This window comes from Chrysemys picta, chromosome 6, assembly GCF_011386835.1.
Source record: "Chrysemys picta bellii isolate R12L10 chromosome 6, ASM1138683v2, whole genome shotgun sequence".
In the NCBI taxonomy this organism is placed as follows: Eukaryota; Metazoa; Chordata; order Testudines; family Emydidae; genus Chrysemys; species Chrysemys picta.
In genome coordinates this window covers 88,823,533-88,842,877 of record NC_088796.1, presented here as the reverse complement: position 1 = coordinate 88,842,877, position 19,345 = coordinate 88,823,533, and the positions used below count along the sequence as shown (strand labels likewise).

At 39.5% G+C, this 19,345-nt stretch overlaps 1 protein-coding gene across 1 annotated transcript in view; it reads right to left on the bottom strand.

Annotated features, from left to right (window-relative positions):
* The window catches only part of LOC135984371 (uncharacterized), a 28,634-nt gene extending 10,942 nt beyond the window's left edge, over positions 1 to 17,692 (bottom strand). Inside the window, exon 1 of the mRNA XM_065599416.1 lies at positions 17,265 to 17,692. The gene's annotated coding sequence lies outside the window, so the exon portion shown is untranslated. The remainder of the gene's footprint in view (positions 1 to 17,264) is intronic.
* Between the last annotated feature and the right edge of the window lie 1,653 nt (positions 17,693 to 19,345).

Genomic DNA, 19,345 nt, shown 5'->3' with positions numbered 1-19,345 from the left:
CATAAGGAACATTTCAAATCAGAGCAAATTAAGTACTCTCCCAATGTGGTATTAAAATAACAAAGAGCTCCTCAGTACATTTCAGTGGGACTGGTGGTTTCCTTTGCCAGCACCTGTGACTCACCAGCTGTTAGTGTGGAAAAAAGCCATGAAGCTGAAGTGTGCTTATTCCAACAGTCATTTGACAGATGTTAATACACAGAACAACAGAAGTCAGCCCCCAGAGAAGAGTCTCTTTCTTTCTTTCTTTACTGGACAGGAAATGAAGCTCTATTCACATCCACTGCAGGGTACAACATCAAACGAAAATACAACCATCTTCCTTAAAAGATGAATCTGGGCTCTTCACTGTGAGGATTGTCATGTCTTTGGAAGAGAAGGTATGCGTCGCTGAAAATCTTCTCTCTTTCCCACCTAATGTAATCCCAATTTCAGTTATGTGTTTTCATTCTGAATATAGATGTGACTCTACAGATAACCCCTTATAAAAACACAATGATGTGAGTGTGCATATTCTTAATATACATAAACTAATAGTAACATACTGTGACAAAGTTCCTCCTCTACCTTGGTGGGTCCTGTGCTTATTGGCGGATTTGCTCGCTTCACAGATTCACCCTGTGGGTCAGGAAACAGTCCAGAGACCTTCCCCTCTGGTAGAAGCTATAGTCCACGTCAATTCCTCCTGTGTTTGATCAGGAGTTGGGAGGTATGGGGGGAACCCGGGCCCGCCCTCTACTCCGGGTTCCAACCCAGGGCCCTGTGGACTGCAGCTGTTTAGAGTGCCTCCTGGTACAGTTGCACGACACCTACAACTCCCTGGGCTACTTCCCCATGGCCTCCTCCCAACACCTTCTTTGTCCTCACCACCAGACCTTCCTCCTGATGTCTGATAACACTTGTACTTCTCAGTCCTCCAGCACTACGCCTACTCACTCTCAGCTTCTTGCACACCTCTTGCTCCCAGTTCCTCTCACACACTTCCTCTCCTCTGGCTCCCCTTGGCTTGGCTGGAGTGAGCCCTTTTATAACATCAGAGGGACCTTAATTAGAGTCAGGTGCATAGCTGCCTCACCTGACTCTTAGCAGGTTAATTGGAGTCAGGTGGTCTATTAGCCTGGAGCAGCCCCTGCTCTGGTCACTCAGGGAACAGAAAACTACTTATCCAGTGGCCAGTATATCTCCCTTCTGCTACTCTGCTGTTCCCAACTGGTCTGGGTCTATCACAATACCTATGCTAATCCTTTGTATATATTCATTATGGATGCTTTGTTGCAGCTCCATGGTTAAGGTTTTTTTTCCACTTAAAGCAGGAAGTCTTAGTTTTGTATGAAGAATCCATAGACTTTAAGGTCAGAAGGGACCATTGTGATCATCTAGTCTGACCTCCTGCCCATTGCAGGCCACAGAACCTCATCCACTCACGCCTGTAATAGAACACTAATCTCTGGCTGAGTTACTGAAGTCCTCAAATCATAGTTTAAAGACATCAAGTTAGAGAGAGTTCACCATTTACATTAGTTTAAATGTGCAAGTGCCCCATGCTGCAGAAGAAGGCGAAAAAACCCAGGGTCTCTACCAATCTGACCTGGGGAAAATTCCTTCCCAACCCCAAATATGGTGATCAGTTAGACCCTGAGCACGTGGGCAAGACCCACCAAGCAGATACCAGGAAAGAATTATCTGTACTAATTCAGAGCCCTCCCCATCTAGTGGCCCATCTCCAGCCATTGGGGATTTTTGCTATTGTCAGTTGCCTATGGGCCACATGCCATTGTAGGTATTCCAATTATACTGCCCCCTCCATAAACTTATCAAGTTCAGTCTTGAGGCCAGTTAGGTTTTTTGCCCCCACTGCTCCCCTTGGGAGGCTGTTTCAGAACTTCACTCCTCTGACGGTTAGAAACCTTCACCTAATTTCAAACCTAAACTTGTTGATGGCCAGTTGTCCACATTGGTGCTTAACTTAAATAACTTTTCTCTCTTACTGGTATTTATTCCTCTGATGTATTTATAGAGAGCAATCATATCTCCCCTCAGCCTTCTTTTGGTTAACCTAAACAAGCCAAGCTCTTTGAGTCTCCTCTCATAAAGTAGATTTTCCATTCCTTGGATCATCCTAGTAGCCCTTCTCTGCACCTGTTTCAGTTTGAATTAATCTTTCTTAAACATGGGAGACCAGAATTGCACACAGTATTCCAGATGAGGTCTCATCAGTGCCTGGTATAATGGTACTAACACTTCCCTGTTTCTACTGGAAATACCTTGCCTGATGCATCCTACGACTGCATTAGCCTTTTTCACGGCCACATCACATTCACAGCTCATAGTTATCCTGTGATCAACTAATACACCCAGGTCTTTCTCCTCCTCTGTCACTTCCAACTGATAAGTCCCCATCTTATAGCAAAATTCTTGTTGTTAGTTCTTAAATGCATGACCTTGCATTTTGCAATATTAAATTTCATCCCATTTCTATTACTCCAGTTTATAAGGTCATCCAGATTTTCTTGTATGATATTCCGGTCCTCCTCCGTATTGGCAATACCTCCCAACTTTGTATCACTTGCAGATTTTATTAGCGCACACTCACTTTTTGTGCCAAGATCAGTAATAAAAATGTTAAGATTGGTCCCAAGATCGATCCCTGAGGAATTCCACTAGTAACCTCCCTCCAGCCTGACAGTTCATCTTTCAGTATCACCCATTGTAGTCACCCCTTTAACCAGTTCCTTATCCACCTTTCAGTTCTCATATTAATCCCCATCTTCTCCAATTTAACTAATAATTTCTCATGTGGAACTGTATCAAATGCCTTACTGTAGATTAGATCATCTGCATTTCCTTTGTCTAAAAAATCAGTTATCTTCTCAAAGAAGGAGATCAAGTTGATCTGGCATGATTTACCTTTTGTAAAATCATATTATATTTTATCCCTATTACTGTTACCTAAATGTCCTTAACTACTTTCTCTTTCAAAATTTGTTCCAAGACCTTGCATACAATAGAGGTCAAACTAACAGGCCTGTAGTTTCCTGGATCACTTTTTCCCCCTTTCTTCAAAATAGGAACTATATTAGCAATTCTCCAGTCATAGGGTACGACCCCCAAGTTTACAGATTCATTAAAAATCCTTGCTATGGGGCTTGCAATTTCATGTGCAAGTTTCTTTAATATTCTTGGATGGAGATTATCCAGGCCCCCTGATTTAGTCCCATTAAGCTGTTTGAGTTTGACTTCAGTGTATCTTCTCCCAAATTATACCATCCAGTCTATGAGTAAAGACTGAATAGTCTGAGGATTTTCAGGTAAATCCGGTAATTTATACAGCATTTTGAAATTTTGAAGATATTTCAAAACTTAAAACTTTGAAATTGAAAAAGAAATTGGTTTATTTTTGTGAATTTTTTTTTTAAATTACATACTTTAAGGAAGCCAGGAAAATATTTTGAAAAAACTCTCTGCATTTAAATAAATAAATATCAATTAAATCTCTCCCCGTAATTTACATGATACAGCATCCATTTAAAACTTCTGGGGCAGGAAATTAAAAGGAAAAATTGGTTAGTGAAGAATGGACAATTCAAGACAGCTTACTTTTTTGGATCTGATGATTTTTTGGGTTCCTTTAGCAAATTAATTACTGATTTTTGAGATCTGAAAAAAAGACTGTTTTTTATATTTAGCAGTATGTAAGGGAAAAGCTAATTTTAACGTTTGTGGGTTTTTTATTTATTTATTGGCAATATGTGGCATGCATATTTTTGTTTGGCCACAGGGTTGATCAACAAATACTTTTCACATGGAATGAATTCTCCAGAATCTATTGTTCTTTTTTTAAAAAAAAATGTTTCTAGTCCTTAATGATCATAGAAAAAAACCTTGAAAATATGAAGCAGGTATTTCATTTCCTGACTAGTGATGTATATATTGATGGCTAGTACTACTGTAAGGCACATTGTGTCAGTGTTTGATGGAAAATGAGAAAATTGGCATAAAACGATTGTTGCTACTTTTGATTTGTTTGATTTAGGCATTTTTGATACTCATCATCAAAATAAGTGCATACTCTGTCACCAGGAATGAACTTAGCCTTACAATGCGCCTGTGAGGTAGACAGAAAACTGAAGCACTGAAACATTAAGCTACTTTCCCAGGTCGCACAGGGAGTTTGTGTCAGAAACAAAGAACAAATTACAGATCTCCTGGCTGTCTATCCTGTGCCTTAACCACAAGCTCACCCTTCCGTTATTTTAGGGAATACATGCCTTTAGTACCTACCTCTGCATCCAGCATTGCTGGAGTCAGTAAGGGTCTGATTCTCTTTTCAGGGTAGTTTTTCTCCTGCATAATTCCATTGATTTCCTTGAAGTTACTTCTCATTTACACTAGTGTATCTGAGAGGAGAATCTTGCTCTCAGTTTAGAAAATGAACTTTTAAATGCAACCGGATTGATGTGATATTTATCCCCCCAAAAAGTGTGTTTAAATGTCTATGATTTTATTGTCCACCTTTTAAAAAAAGAATACCAATTAGCTCCACTGGGTCTGAAGCTTCCCCAGCTAATTGGCAAGAATGAGCCAGTACAAAAAGAATAATGCATCAGTTATTGTGGGTCTGATTCTAATCCCAATTATCATAATGGCAAGCTTCCCACTGATTTCAATGAGAGCAGAATTGGGCCCTACATTAATGTCTTCTAAAAAAAGATGCAATTTAAACTAACTATAACATCTGGGCTCTGATTTGCTTCTCATTGACACTATTATAAATGAAGAATCATTTCAGTGAAGTTATTGGAATTATAACAGTTTAAAACTGGTGTGAGAGAGAATCAGATCTTCAATTTTCTTGTTTGTGTAAAGCACTCAATCTCCTCCTAGGTAAATAAAATGGTGGATAAACATCCATAATACACAGTTATTCATGGACATCCTCTATTCAGCTATATCAAAAATCTGTGGAAGATTTGCTCTAATACACTCAAACACACTAACCCCCTCCCTGCAAAAACCCTGTGTTAATTATTTCAGAAATGCAGATTCCTCCCTTCAAACCTCTTCTAGAAACAGAATAGCACCAACATAGACTTCACCTTCTGGTTTTTCAAACCTTAAACTGTATTTCAAATGCAATTGCTATGGGGGCCACAATAATACATTCTCCCACAATCTGCATCTAAAAATGCTTAACCCTGTGTACAACAGTGACTATTGTATAACAATTCAACTTGCTCTGTTTCTCCCTGGAATAATTGTACAAGCAGGTCTCTCCCTGACTACCACAGAGAGAGCAGACAAGCTGTGTGGGTGGTCTGGGGCTAGGGAAGCCAGAACTGTGAAGGAATGAATGACCTCATGGATTCAGATGTCGGGTTTATGAATCCATAGGTCTCCTCCATCAGTGGCATACAGAAGTATATGTTAGGTTGGAACATTTGATACTATGTTCATCTGCAGTACTAATGGTACAGCACATGTATAAAAAGTAATTAAGAGGACAGAACTGTTTATCAAAGTTTCCTTGTTGACGTACTTACAATATTATTAATGTGTTCATTGTAAAAATATAACACCATATATGTGCATGTCTTGACAGACATACACCCAATCTTTCAATCTTATTAATTAGTGCGAATGTATGAACCAGAGTGGTGACCTGCCCCCTGCTCCCCGATCTGCACTGCCCTGGGAAGTCAATGAGGTTCTGCATAAGTGAAGGGGTTCCTGCTAATGGTGTCACCTGCAGGATCATGACCATAGAATAAGAGATGCTCCATGCCCTAAACAACTCATGATATAAGATAGACAAGAGAGCCAAATAAAGACAAGACACAGGCCTATAATTCAGGAAAGGATCAGCATGCAAGCTGACTGGTGAGGGGAAGAGAGACACAATGGGTTTTAAGCAGAGATTGGAAAGGAGCAGTGGGAGATGGGCCCAAGTGCAAGGGACAACATGACAGGAGAGGCAAAGCCACACGAGTGGCGAAGTGATGAAGGGAACAGTAATTTTTATACAGTGCAACAATCATAATACCTCTGGCACAAGCACAAATGTTAAAATCCATAAGAATCATAATTCTAACTTATTATCATGGGACTCATTTTCAAACGTGCAAGTTTTCCTATGCAGCCATGTGTGCAAAGTTCAGAATTGACAGGCACACTGTTATCCCAACCAGTAAGAAAAGAAAAGAAACTGCAATCAAGATGCTTCACTACCAAGGAACATGTAAAGCTGCAATAAGAACTGTGAGGCTTTGCTAGTATCATGTAGCTACTCTACAATTAGACCAAAGCCAAGATGCCAAAGAGCACTGCAGGCATCCTTCTCTGGAGACGTAATTTAACATGAATGCTTGTTGTGTTGTGATATCAAAGGGAATAGATCTTGCATATTTCCTAGAAACCTTTAGATTCTCATGATATGGGTTTCCGTGCTGCAGCTCAGGTTACAGGCGGAACATTGCAAGCATGATATTAGAGATCCTCACTCCCTCCTCGGCTTTGGAAGACTCTACTGGAGTTCTGGCTGCTGACCAAGAATGGGATGTGTGGGGTAGAGTGACTCTGAGCATAACATGCCTCTTCCTGGAAGAGGGCCTACTTGAAAGGATTCCCATCAGATTGAAGATGTGAGCAGCTACAGGATTGGTATGGCATCAGGATCTATGGTCCTTAGATGGTCATCCCATCCAGAGTGAATGACAGAATGTGAACCATAGCAGCTGCACTTTCCATCCCCTCTAGAAGGAGGGAGATCTAGTGATAGTAATGAGGTCCGCTAGAAAATGTGCTTGCTTCGGCAGAGAAGATTGACAGTGATTTATTTAGCTGAATAAGCAGAAGGAGCAGAGATGCACCCCCAGCAGTTAGAAAGTGTTCAGAGCATCGAGTTTTTACAGTGCTGTTGACAATTCTTGCTGACGTGTCCAGGGTAACAAAATGATGAATAATACTTAGCATTTATACAAGGCAAATTGATGCAGTCTAGACAGAAATGTGTATCTAGAGAGACTTGTTTCTGACTTATAGTGTATATGATCCAAAGTTGGTATCACTGTAATAGGTTCTGTTTAGGGAGCTGTTATGCCAGGTCAAAAGCTGACAAATCACAATGTTTCATCATCCTCTTCTGAGCAGAAGTAGCAGCCTGGACAAAGGGTGGTTGGTCAGACTGTGCCATTTATTGACTGTAAATGGAATGTTTTAAGGTACAGTTAAGAAAGTTTAAATCTTAACTGATGCCTTTTTTTCTTTTCCATGAGACAACAAATGTTTTGCAGCTTGGTTCTCAAATACCTAGCCAGCTGGCTCATATGCAGAGTATGAGTTGTTATTATTTGGCAATTTCCTGATGGATGATCTATTCGTGGTCACAGATCAGAGACTTTATATTCATGCTGGCGGATCATTTACAGCGAAAGGTCTCAGCCTTTTCATGAGGAGCCACAGCCACCGTGTGTCTACTGCACTCTAGCCAGCATAGCATGAAAGCCAATGACGTCAAATAATCCTACATTCTTGCTTTAACCTCAGACATACTAGTTTTATTATAACAATAGTTTGTGATTGAAAACCATGTACTGTACCAGAAGGTAAATTCATATCACTATTAATAAAATGTCTAAGCATATGACAAATTTCCTTTAGGAATATCCATTTTTCTTGATTGTCTTTCTAGTCACACAAATCAGCAATTTGCAATGGATCTAGCAATAGGTGTTAAATTTTGTGGTTATATGAGGTACAGTTCATATTCTAATTTGCCATTCACATATTTTTTAAATCAACTTCTCAATGAAAACCTGCAGTTACAGGTGCACCTCAGACAGCAGAACTAATAATCCAGCATAATTCATTGATTGAAGATCTAACACCTCAAGGCATTCTTTTAAACTGTTGCTGGCATTTAGTTAATATTTTCCACCTTTTCTTTAGGTAATTTCCTAGTTTTCTATAGAGAAAGAAAACACTGCAAAATAATTACACCCACAGCTCCAAAACCACTACTTAGCACATAGTGAACTCATTTAAACCTGGGCAGTTTGATTCCAACTTTTCCCCCATGTGAAGCAGATGCTTTGCCAAGTCTGCAAGCTGAACAAAAAAGTAGAACAGTAGCATGTGAGCACATCCCTTAAATCTAGGTGTAAATTATGCCCATACAGTGGTATATCTCAGTGTGTGTATATAAAATATATCATATAAAAATAGGAAATATTTTATATATATATAATTTCCTAGCATAGGGAAACAAATTAATGTCACAACCTGCCCACTGTATGTTTACAATTTCATTTCAGGCCATTTCATAGTCACAAAATGTTGCTGTATGTGTGTGTTTTGTGAAATAATGGTTTTGTATCAAAACATTCAATTTTAAAAATGTTTTGGTGAAAATATTGATACTTTATTGTAACACGCTTTTGGAATTGGAAATTTAGAATATCAAAGCTTTTGCTAAAAAAAATAGGTCCAGTCTTTAACATGAGAGACTGTCGTACTGCAGCTTCCTATTCATAATGAAGCAAAGTTGGTCACAATAGGTAAGAAGAAATAACCAACTCCTGAAAAAATGTGCTAGTTCATTGATCAATTTACATATCAATATACCTTGCAAGCCAAGATTTCGTTTGATCTTTAATCTTCACACTGTATCACAGTCAGAGGTTACACTTACTAAAAAAGCAAAGTACACGATGATACCTTTCTAATACCACAACACAGGGCTTGAAATAGGACTGTAATAACTAAGTCTTCATTTAAAACTCAAAGTCCCAGGTTTTTAAAAAACAGATTACAAAGAACACTTTCTAACACAATCAGCTTATCTCAACAAAAATGTAATGCTAGTTAAGGAAAATATCTGAAGCTCGATTGTAACTGCCAGCAGACTAGGCCCTTCTATTTTGGGTGTTGTTTTGGGGAACCTGACTGGCTGCTGATTCCCTTTTTCCGGTGGTGACAGAGGGGCAGTAACCTAATAAAATCTGTGCTAAAAGAGCAACATTTGGGTTCTCAAGAGGAAAAAAGGAGTTAATCAACTGTTGGGTAGGTTGTGCCTAAACAAACAGGACAGAAGTCTGTCAGCAACTCTAGGGTATGTGAGAAGTGATTGCCTGAAGAAAAGAGGTGAAGGAATTCACTTCATGATGTTTTCTTAATTCAGATTAGTACAATAGAAGATCCAGCTGCTATGCTTTATTTTATTGTTTTATTGCCAGCTCTAGCCTTCATTGGACATTGACCATAAGTGAAGTCAGAGGCAAAAGAGCAAGCAAAGTAACTTAGACTAATGGCCCAACCTGTGAGGGGTTGAACACTCTCAACACTCCTTGAAGTCACGTAGAATCTTGCTAGCAGTAACATGACACGTTTAAATACAGTTATATCTGATATCGCCCAGTGTGGACAGGGGCTCAATTCTGAAATCATAACAAACAAGGAAAGTGTGGAAATTTCAAATCACACATTCAGCTAACCACAATTTTACCAGCAGGACTAGCCTTCAATGTAACAAGTAAGGAGCTGGAAGGCACAGCAACAAACACCACCGGTTTCCCTGATATCATAAAAACGTGATTCACTCTTTCTGTGCGGATAGGATTGCAGTGTATTTTAACTTTGTTCCTGATCCATGTTACAGCCTTGAGGCCTGATTCTGATCTGAGGAATTCCATTGAAGTCACTTTAGGCGGTGGATACATGAAGCTCTTATTTAAAACTAGCCAATGTTGCATTATGATGGGTGCAGCTCCACTGGTAAGAGTAGTGATAGTGTTAATACAGCACCTGTGGTTTCGCCACTGTCTCATCTAACTTTGTTCAGAACAGGTCTAGATAGCAAAGTTAAAATCCCCAGTGACCACTAGCTCCTTCTCTAGACTAGCACTGCTACCGTTGCTTCCATCAGAGGAGCTGACTAGTGGTCATGCAACAGTGAGGAATGTTAAGAGCAAGCTAAATGTATATACACATCTTATGGTACTGAACCTCATCTCACTACACTGGTTTTACAGTGGTGTCACTCTGTTGTCATCACTGAAGTTCCTCAGATGCAGTTGTAGGCTAATTTAGTTGTACTATTTATGTACTTCAGCTTGGATGTTGTTAACCTTTGCACACTTATGTATGTACATGACAGCACAACTTGCACATGTATCAGAGGATTTGCTGAACTAAGCTGGGCACATTTACTCTTTGAAAATCTAGGGTTAGGGGCTATATTATTCCTTGATGTGACTCTATTGGCTTCAGTGGAGTTGCACCTGTAAGCAACCCACAAGAGCTGTGTGATGTTGTGCAGTCTATATGGTTTTATAAAAATATGGTTATGAGTGAATGTAATGTAACTGGAATATGCTTCATGCAAAAGGTCTCTTGTAAGGTATCGTTACAAAGTTTATAATCTACTGAGTGTGATCATCCGATTTTTATCAATGTACCACTCTTGTATCTGAAACTAGAAATATGAAATACAACTCTGAGGGCCTATTGTAATTATGCAAAGTGTGGGCCATTAATGGTGGTTTGGAATCTTAATGGCTCCCATCAACCAGGACAATTGACTGGGGCTCTGTTTGCAAGCAAGCCTTCCTGCGAGTCAGGCTGGGAGGAATGAAGGCTTGGGGTCTTACAGTGACATATGATCATGTCACATGAACTGGAATCCATCTTTAACCTGGTGCTTTTCCAGTGGGGGTGGGGGGTGTGGAAACCCAGAGAGAGACACAGGATTCCTGCCTAATGCGAAAGATATATAAAGGGGTGGAAGAGAACAAAGAGGAAAAGCCATCATGAAGAAACCCCTAGCTACCACCTGAGCTGGAACAAGAGCTGTACCAGGGGAAAGAATTGTGCCCAGGCCTGGAAGGTGTCCAGTCTGAGGAAAAAACTTACTGAAGCATCTCTGAGGGTGAGATTATCTGTATTCAGTTTGATTAAACATAGATTTGCACATTATATTCTTTTTTGCTTAGTGACTTACTTTGTTCTGTTTGTTACTACTTGGAGCCACTTAAATCCTACTTTCTGTATTTAATAGAATCACTTTTTACTTATTAATTAACTCAGCATATGTATTAATACCTGGAAGAGCAAACAGCTGTGCATATCTCTCTATCAGTGTTATAGAGGGCAAACAATTTATGAGTTTACCCTGCATAAGCTTTATACAGGGTAAAAAAGATTTATTTGGGTTTAGACCCCATTGGGAGTTGGGCATCTGAGTGCTAAAGACAAGCACACTTCTGTGAGCTGTTTTCAGGTAAACCTGCAGCTTTGGGGCAAGTAATTCAGACCCTGGGTCTTTGTTGGAGCAGATGGGAGTGTCTGGCTCAGCAAGACAGGGTGCTGGAGTCCTGAGCTGGCAGGGAAAACAGGAGCAGAGGTGGTCTTGGCACATCAGGTGGCAGCTCAGGGGGTTTCTGTGATCCAACCTGTCACAAGCTGAGTCTGTTCCAAGGGACCAAATTCTGCCCTAATCTATATCCTATGAAACCACACTGAAGTCAAAGTAGTTGCATGGGATGTAAGTCATGGCAGAAGAAGGCACATGGTCAGACAGACCTCTAGAGTAACTGGCCACCTGTGTGTGCCATTACCTGATTTGCCTCAATGGATCCGAATCCAAGTATATGAGAGAAGAACTTTTCTTTTCCAAACCCTCTGATCATTAGACTAACCAACAGAGGCATAAGTGCATTTCAGGACCAAAGACCTAGATAACCTTTGCAAACAAGTATTCAAAATTCTCCAACACTGTAACAAATCCAGGGAGGCTTTTTTCAGCATTCAGACGGCAACAATCAAGACCAGCATTCCTTGATTCAGAAAATGATACTCAATTTTTCTCTTCCCAAATTACATGAATTTCCTCATGAGGCTCTCCAGGAAGACTGTTCAGCAGAATACTGTTCTCATAATTTTCTTCCTTAAAAGCCTGGTCCTTCAGACCTTACTCTGGCAAAAGTCCCACTGACTTTAACAGACATTTTGCTTGAGTCAGTACTGCCCACTGGGCCCTTAAAGAATAATATAATTTCTACAGTACCCATAGATAAAGAGGTGCCACAAAGTCCTCAGCTGTTCTTTCAAGTTAAGCTGCTCCCTTTTAGCAATTTAGAATCTATGGGGTGGACAAGCTGACTCTGAGACCAGCCACATTTCCCAAAAGCCTAAAGCACCCAAGAGATCTGTCTCAATCTGCTAAATGTCCACACATTTTATCTTTCAGTCAGCACTATGATAAACAAGATAGTGTCCAGATGAGCCTTGTGGCTCTTACCTTGGGAAGCTGATTGCTTTACAAAAAGTTTGTTTGTTTGCCACTTCATAGGGCTAAGAGAAGGTTGAGTCTTTGGAGAAATCTTAGCTAACGATGAATAATAATATTGTGGATTCATTTTGTTCTTTTCATCCCAAAGGATCCAAAAGTACATATCTTATATATATGAATTACTTCACCAACCAGTAAATGCTCGAGGGGGAAAGGTTGCAGCTGTTTAATAATGCACAGCCACACTGCATACCAGTTCAGGACAGGAAGTGGAGGGTAGCATAGTCAATTGATATGGCAGAGGGGAGCCAGGCAGGCAGAATATAATTATTTGATTTGGAATTTAGCCAGAGCAGGGGGATTAACACTTCTAGTTTGGAGAAAAATACTATGTGTTGATCATGCCCTTGGTTTTTCATCTCATCCAAAGCACTATACACAGGGCTCTCTTAAAACTATGCTCAGGAATTGGTTTAGTTTTGAAACAAAGGGAAGAATGTCAGTTACCAGTACTACTTGGTTTATAAAAAGAGGAACTTACCAGACTGTTATTGTGCTTTTAAACAGGGGACAATTTCCTATATCTAACAGAGGAAAATAAACTCCTCTGGACTAGGGGCTGGGGATGAAGATTTTCACTGCTGCCAGCAGAATTCAAAGGTGTCAGAAAGCAAGAGGGTGTTTTAGGAATTTGGGAAATAAGTGCACAGTCCTAAGCACAAGGACAAAGTGTTCCAATAGAAATTCCTGATGACTACCTGAATAATCATCAGCTGATGTAACAGTTTCTCTCAGAGGGAGCTTGTCCTATTTACACACTTATGGGTTTGAGCTGAGGGTTTGCTGTTGGGCACAAAGTTCAGCAAACTCACAACAGAATGCTGTTTCCTACTCAGGCACTTGTAATTAGTTCCTGAAGAGCAGGAATTATCTATAGTGGTTGTGGGAACTGACCAGCCAGCTTCCCTTTATGTAATGTCATTTGCATCACTAAGTGGTGGTACAACATTACAACAAAACATCTTAAGGCAACAGTGTCATAACACAATATCATAATAGTTTCCGGCTCACTAGATTTCCAATGTTCAGGTTCAGCCTGGTAGACTGGGTCAGATAGATTCACTTTTCCACCCATACTGTTTGCCCAACCCTAATAATTTAGTGGAAGATGTTTTAGAATCATACTGAGTTTTAAAAATTAGAGTACTTGCCTATGATGCTAAAAATAATATAATAAAAAGTAAATAACATAGCATTTTATAGATTGAGCTACATATTAACAATCTGTTTGATTTTTTTTCTTATCTTAGCATGGGTCTAGCTGGAAATTTAAATCTTTTCCCTATGAAATTCTAGCTGAGGAAGAATGAAAATTGATTTAATAATGATTAGTTATGGTTTAATATGCCAGATCAGAACACTCTCATTTTTCATTCTGGAGCTCAGGGTGAAAGAACCAAAGGGGAAAGAGAGAAGATTGATTGAGCATCAAGTGAAATGTTCCCATGCCAAGAGAAGTAAATATTCCCGATGGTCTTTCCATGACAAAAGCAAGGAAATGAGAAAACGAACAAAGGTAGAGAATAAAAGAGGGCATTTTTGTTCTGGCTGTAGGTCAGGCACCTAAGCACATAAAATGCGCTATTCATTTCTGGAGATCATGTTCCTAGGCCAGTTTGAAGTTCCAAGAGTATGAGTCCTGTTTTGATAGACTTCATGCTTGGAAGTAACAGGATGAGTTCATACATAAATACATGAACTTGTTATAAAACATGGAGAGCAGGGTCTGCATGCCTGATATTTTGTGTAGGAGCTCTGCTGCCATTTTCCATTACTCACTGGTAGAGTAGTTGGACAGCACTAAAAGGGGTAAGTAGCAGCAATCTGCTCCCTTAAAAGGAGTGAAGTAATCTCTCCTTGGAGCAAGGAAAGAACTGAGAAGGAATTGTGATTCAAAATGCATCCTCTTGTCTGCCCCTGGGGCAACAGCATCTTAGTTACAGCAGATTGTAACGTTCCAATCTAACCCTAAGCAAGAAAACTGTTGCAGACACGATTGCTTGAAATGGTTGGTTGCCTTGCTTGGCCTTGCAACAGTCTAGTATGTTGTGCACAGAGCACTTTACAACTGATGTCATACTGGTGTGTTTTGGGACTCCTGTAGCACCTGTGTCATAATTCCCAGCACTGTTGCTGGGAGCAGGGGCTTTTGCATAATTTCAAATGTGTAGCACTTGCACTATATGATAGATTAAGGGCTCCTCTTAATGGGACCTAGGTAAGATATCATGATGATAGGCACACTATGAATGCAATATAGTGGTAGGTTAGATAGGACCCAGTGAACTGGCATAGCTGCTATGCTTTTGGCTTCCTGTCCACAGTAGGGTGATCAGATGTCCCGATTTTATAGGGACAGTCCTGATTTTGGAGGCTTTTTCTTATATAGGTACCTATTACCTCCCACCCCCTGTCCCGATTTTTCACACTTGCTATCTGGTCATCCTAGTCCACAGTAAGGAGAAATCATTGTAGATTGTGCAGTTTAAGCTAGACCTGTGCCAAAGACACATACCCATGTATTGCAGCCTACCATTACAAGTAACGTGTAAAATGTTTGAGACGGCTGTTGTGTATATTGTGCCCATATTCAACCTACTCCAAGGAATGGTTTATTGCAATACATAGATACAGCCAAACATATCTGTTTTTATGATCTCGGCATCCCTTTAATTCTATCTACTCCAAGAGTACTGGAGTTATTTTGGGTCTAATCTTGCAACCCTTAGTCCTGCTCAATCAGTGGAAGTTTTGCAGTAGGATTGGGCCCTCTTCCTTTTACTTTAGATCAGTTCTGTTAAAGCAGTTGCAGTTTGTCTCCTTCAGGCATTTGCTCAGACAACTATATTTTTTTACTCAACAAACTTTTGAAAATCCACTCAGCTAATCTTTTAGGCCCTGATTCAGGAAAGCACTTCAGCACATGCTTAAACCTATGCACACACTTAAGTGGTTTCCTGAATAGGAACACTTTCCTGAATTGAGTCTTTAATAATGACATTTTAGATGAGCATAAACTGCTATTTAGAATTTACAAGGACACTAAGGAAAATACGGTTGGTAGAGCACTAAATCTTGTGAAAAATACAGTTGATGCATATTATTAAATTAAAAATAGATGATTAGGTTTTGGGACAAGATACTACAGAGTGCTGAGTATTTCCTGCAAGGTTCTGAGTGTTCCTAGGTCCCACTGACATCAAGCATGCTGAGCGCCTTGCAAGATCAGGCTTCGACTGTACAATATTTTAAAACATGCCTACTATGACACGAGAGAATTGTATAACTTAATATCTTCTTTTGTTCATGTGTAAGACACAATTACTTCAATCTAACTGATAGTTATATGGGAAAGGGAGAGTAAAAATAATAGTCCAAAGTTGAATAACATTTCCCAATTAATTTTCTACAGATATAGCTGTAGGAATTGAGATTCAGAACAAACATTTGTAACCTTTGATTTATGTGTTCCCAATTAGTAATTTAAAGATAAGGAATAAAACCAAACTGATTTTTTTATGGTTTGAGCCTCCAGAGTAGTTACAGATAATTTAATTTAGTGGAGGGCTGTGAATGACCCAATGAGTGATAAAATTAAAGCCTATTTAATATAAAATAGTTAGTGCAAATGGGCATTACAATATAGCCATACACTGCATTTATACTCACATTCTAAGATGAAATGATGCATGCAGGGGTGATCAGTGCCTGAATGAGAAAAATGAGAATAATCCTTTCTCTAACAGTACTTGATTGTGCCTAGGCCAGGGATAGGCAACCTATGGCACGCGTGCCGAAGGCGCCATGTGAGCTGATTTTCAGCGGCACTCTCACTGCCCGGGTCCTGGCCACCAGTTCTGCATTTTAATTTAATTTTAAATGAAGCTTCTTAAACATTTTAAAAACCCTATTTACTTTACATACAACAATAGTTTAGTTATATATTATAGACTTATAGGAAGAGACCTTCTAAAAAGGTTAAAATGTATTACTGGCACGCGAAACCTTAAATCAGAGTGAATAAATGAAGACTCGGCACACCACTTCTGAAAGGTTGCTCACCCCTGGCCTAGGCACACCTAATCTAAAATTAGCATTTTTACAATCAGTTACAATAATACTCCACAATTAATTAGGATTATGTCTTTTACCATATCTATATTTCTGCAGCCATAATTAAAATACCTTCTACTCCCTCATTTATTTAATGTTAAGCTCATCTTTAATTAACATCTGTGTAAATGCCATACCAAAAGCTACTAATATAGATGGCATTTTCCAAAAATTAACATTTTATCTAAAACACTTGTAAAAACCAGTTAGGACCATAACCTGTTTACAACATGACCTGGGATTATGTCCTAACTTCTCTCTAACTTGCCTCTGAGCTGTCTCACTTCACTCAGATATTACCAGGCTTCGCCTGACTATTGTCAAACCTATTTTTAGGAAATAGATTTTTGGGCCTACTTGCATTTCAACACATTTTATATAACATAAGTAAGCATCATCTCTATAAGTATATACCGATGGCAGCATTTACTGTTGGGAACACTTAAGTGAGACTACTCATGCACTATGCTTTGTAGTGTTTGCAGGATCAAGCCCTTAGGTAGTATTATCTTTCCTCCAAAGTCAAGAGAAGTTTCATGAGCCCTTTAACAGCAGGCATTTGTCACATGATACCTTGAACAATCTTCCAAATGTCAGCTGTAATGTAACACTCTTCAGCTAAGACAATAAATTGGTCTAAATTTAGCAGGAGAAAGACACCTGGCTCTGTACGTGGTTCTACAAGGAAGAAATAAAGTGTAGTATAGCAGGAAATCATGATTAATATTTTTCCCGTTTGGACTTAATTTTGCCATTCTCTCATCAGGTGTGTTGATGGAAGCTGGTAATATATAGCCCTGATAATTACCCCAGATTCCAATGCTGTCCTTCATCAGGGCCTGTGATGAAGTCTGAGTGTAGGCCATGATCCTGGCTGCCAGACTGGAATGTGACTGAGGCTGAAAGCTGACACCAGCTCGCTAGGAAAAGGCCTGTGCATGAAGGCTGTATCCAAGACAACAGAGTATTTTCCATGTGATGCATTTATGCAGCAGGGTTAAAGTTCTGTGAAAGCAACAGCTGTTGCAAAAACATTGTGCTTAGAACTGTAATATGTGGATTACTCATATAGCACTCCATTTGGGAGAATTCTGAAAATGGTTGAAATATTTGAAACAGAATACCTGGTTCTATGAGATACTTTTTAAAAAATATGTTCCATGCTCAACTGTTTCAAACAGAGTATGTTTCTTCTACTGCTCATTTTTTCTCTAAAGTTGACTTTCATGTTAAGAAAGTAATGGTTCAAGTATGACCAGCTTTGTGCTCCAGTTTATCCCCTTTAAACTGAACCATCTGCTAGAAAGCTATAATCTCACTAGATGTGTGTGCACTCACATATGTTGGCGCATAATGTCGGCAACCAAAACCTGCTGCCACAAATACCATTCATCCATGCTTTCCAGCTCCCATTCTCAATTTAGTTAACTTCTCCACTGCTAATGTTTTCCATTCCCGCGTAGACACTACCTGAGCCTGTTCTTATGGTACCACTTTCCCTTACCCCAACACCCTTCCACATAGGTGAAATGGTTTTGAGTTAGAAACTACAAGACCTGGGCAGAACGGGGACTTCTTCAGATCAGTTCCTTCATAAAGGCCTTATATTTTCTTTTGCAACCTTCCTCACCATGTCAAGACTATTATGCAATTAACTGTCAAGGAGGAAAGAACAGAATTCTGTAAGGACCGAATCTTGTCTCCTCACCAAGCTGGAGTGCAGGAATTTTGCTTAGAAGTACTCCATGCTGCCCAGCAGCCACAAGAGTCTTCTCCATACAGGGGAGGCAGGTGGATCTGTCTAGCTACAAATATGCTAGCCATACCATTGCTTCTCTCTGCAAAAGCATAAAAAGAGACCCTATTGAGATGGACTCTATGGCATTCAAAGAATAAGTTTATAAATTCCTGGTGTCTTTTCTCCCCTTCAGTCAGAGTTTGCAATTTTCCTTTTTCCAAAAAAGTAAACACTTTTATGTATTTATTTGCTAAGATTCCTTCTCTTTTAACTCATTTTCTTTTAAGATAAAGGGAAGCATGGACAATGCTAGAAGAACCCCCGCAGAAAGCAAGGCTGCAACAATTGAGTGCCTTACATCCTGCACTTATTTTTCTCTTTTCCTTTCTCTCTTTTCCTTTCTACCTCTTAGTTCAGTCTCTCTGCGTTTCTTTTTTTCACCCTGCTCCATTTTAGACCCTATCTTTTCACTTGATGTTTTACCCTCTATCTCTAACTCTGCTCCGTTTTCAGAGATGCTCAAAAGAACAAAGAACATTTGAAGCTGAGTTGAAGTTTGAGTTCACTTGAAATTAGGCCAAATGAATCTGTCCATTCCAGGCAAGTGTACTGGTAGGAAATTACTCTTCCACCCAGATTGCTTTCCAATATCTGGAGACAGCTTCTCCTAATGGACTTGGTTGAAGTGCGAAAGCAGCTTCTCCATTCTTCACCCAGCAGCTGCTGTCGTCACAACAGTCCAACTCTCACCAGGATGGCTAAACATTCCTTTAAAGCTATTTGATAATGATTCAGGAATTCTAGGAAGCCTGGTAAGTAAATGGGCTTGAGGGAAGTGGGTTACTTGCACATATAAACTCACAAATACACAAAAGAGGGGAGAAAGAAAATGTAATAATATCATTCCTTCCTCACCTCCCAAAAAACCCTTAAAATTTGCAGATCTGATTAAGATAATTGGTTTGAAGATTAATTATGACCATATGAATATGTATGGGGACAAATGTAATGATTTACACATGTTCTTATGTTTTGGAAAAGATCACTGAAACACATGTCTGAACATTCTCAGAAAGAGAGAGAATTAATTCACTCCCACTTTGTTGATGGTGTAAATTGCACACTATGCCCCTGGTGGAGTGGAAGTTGCA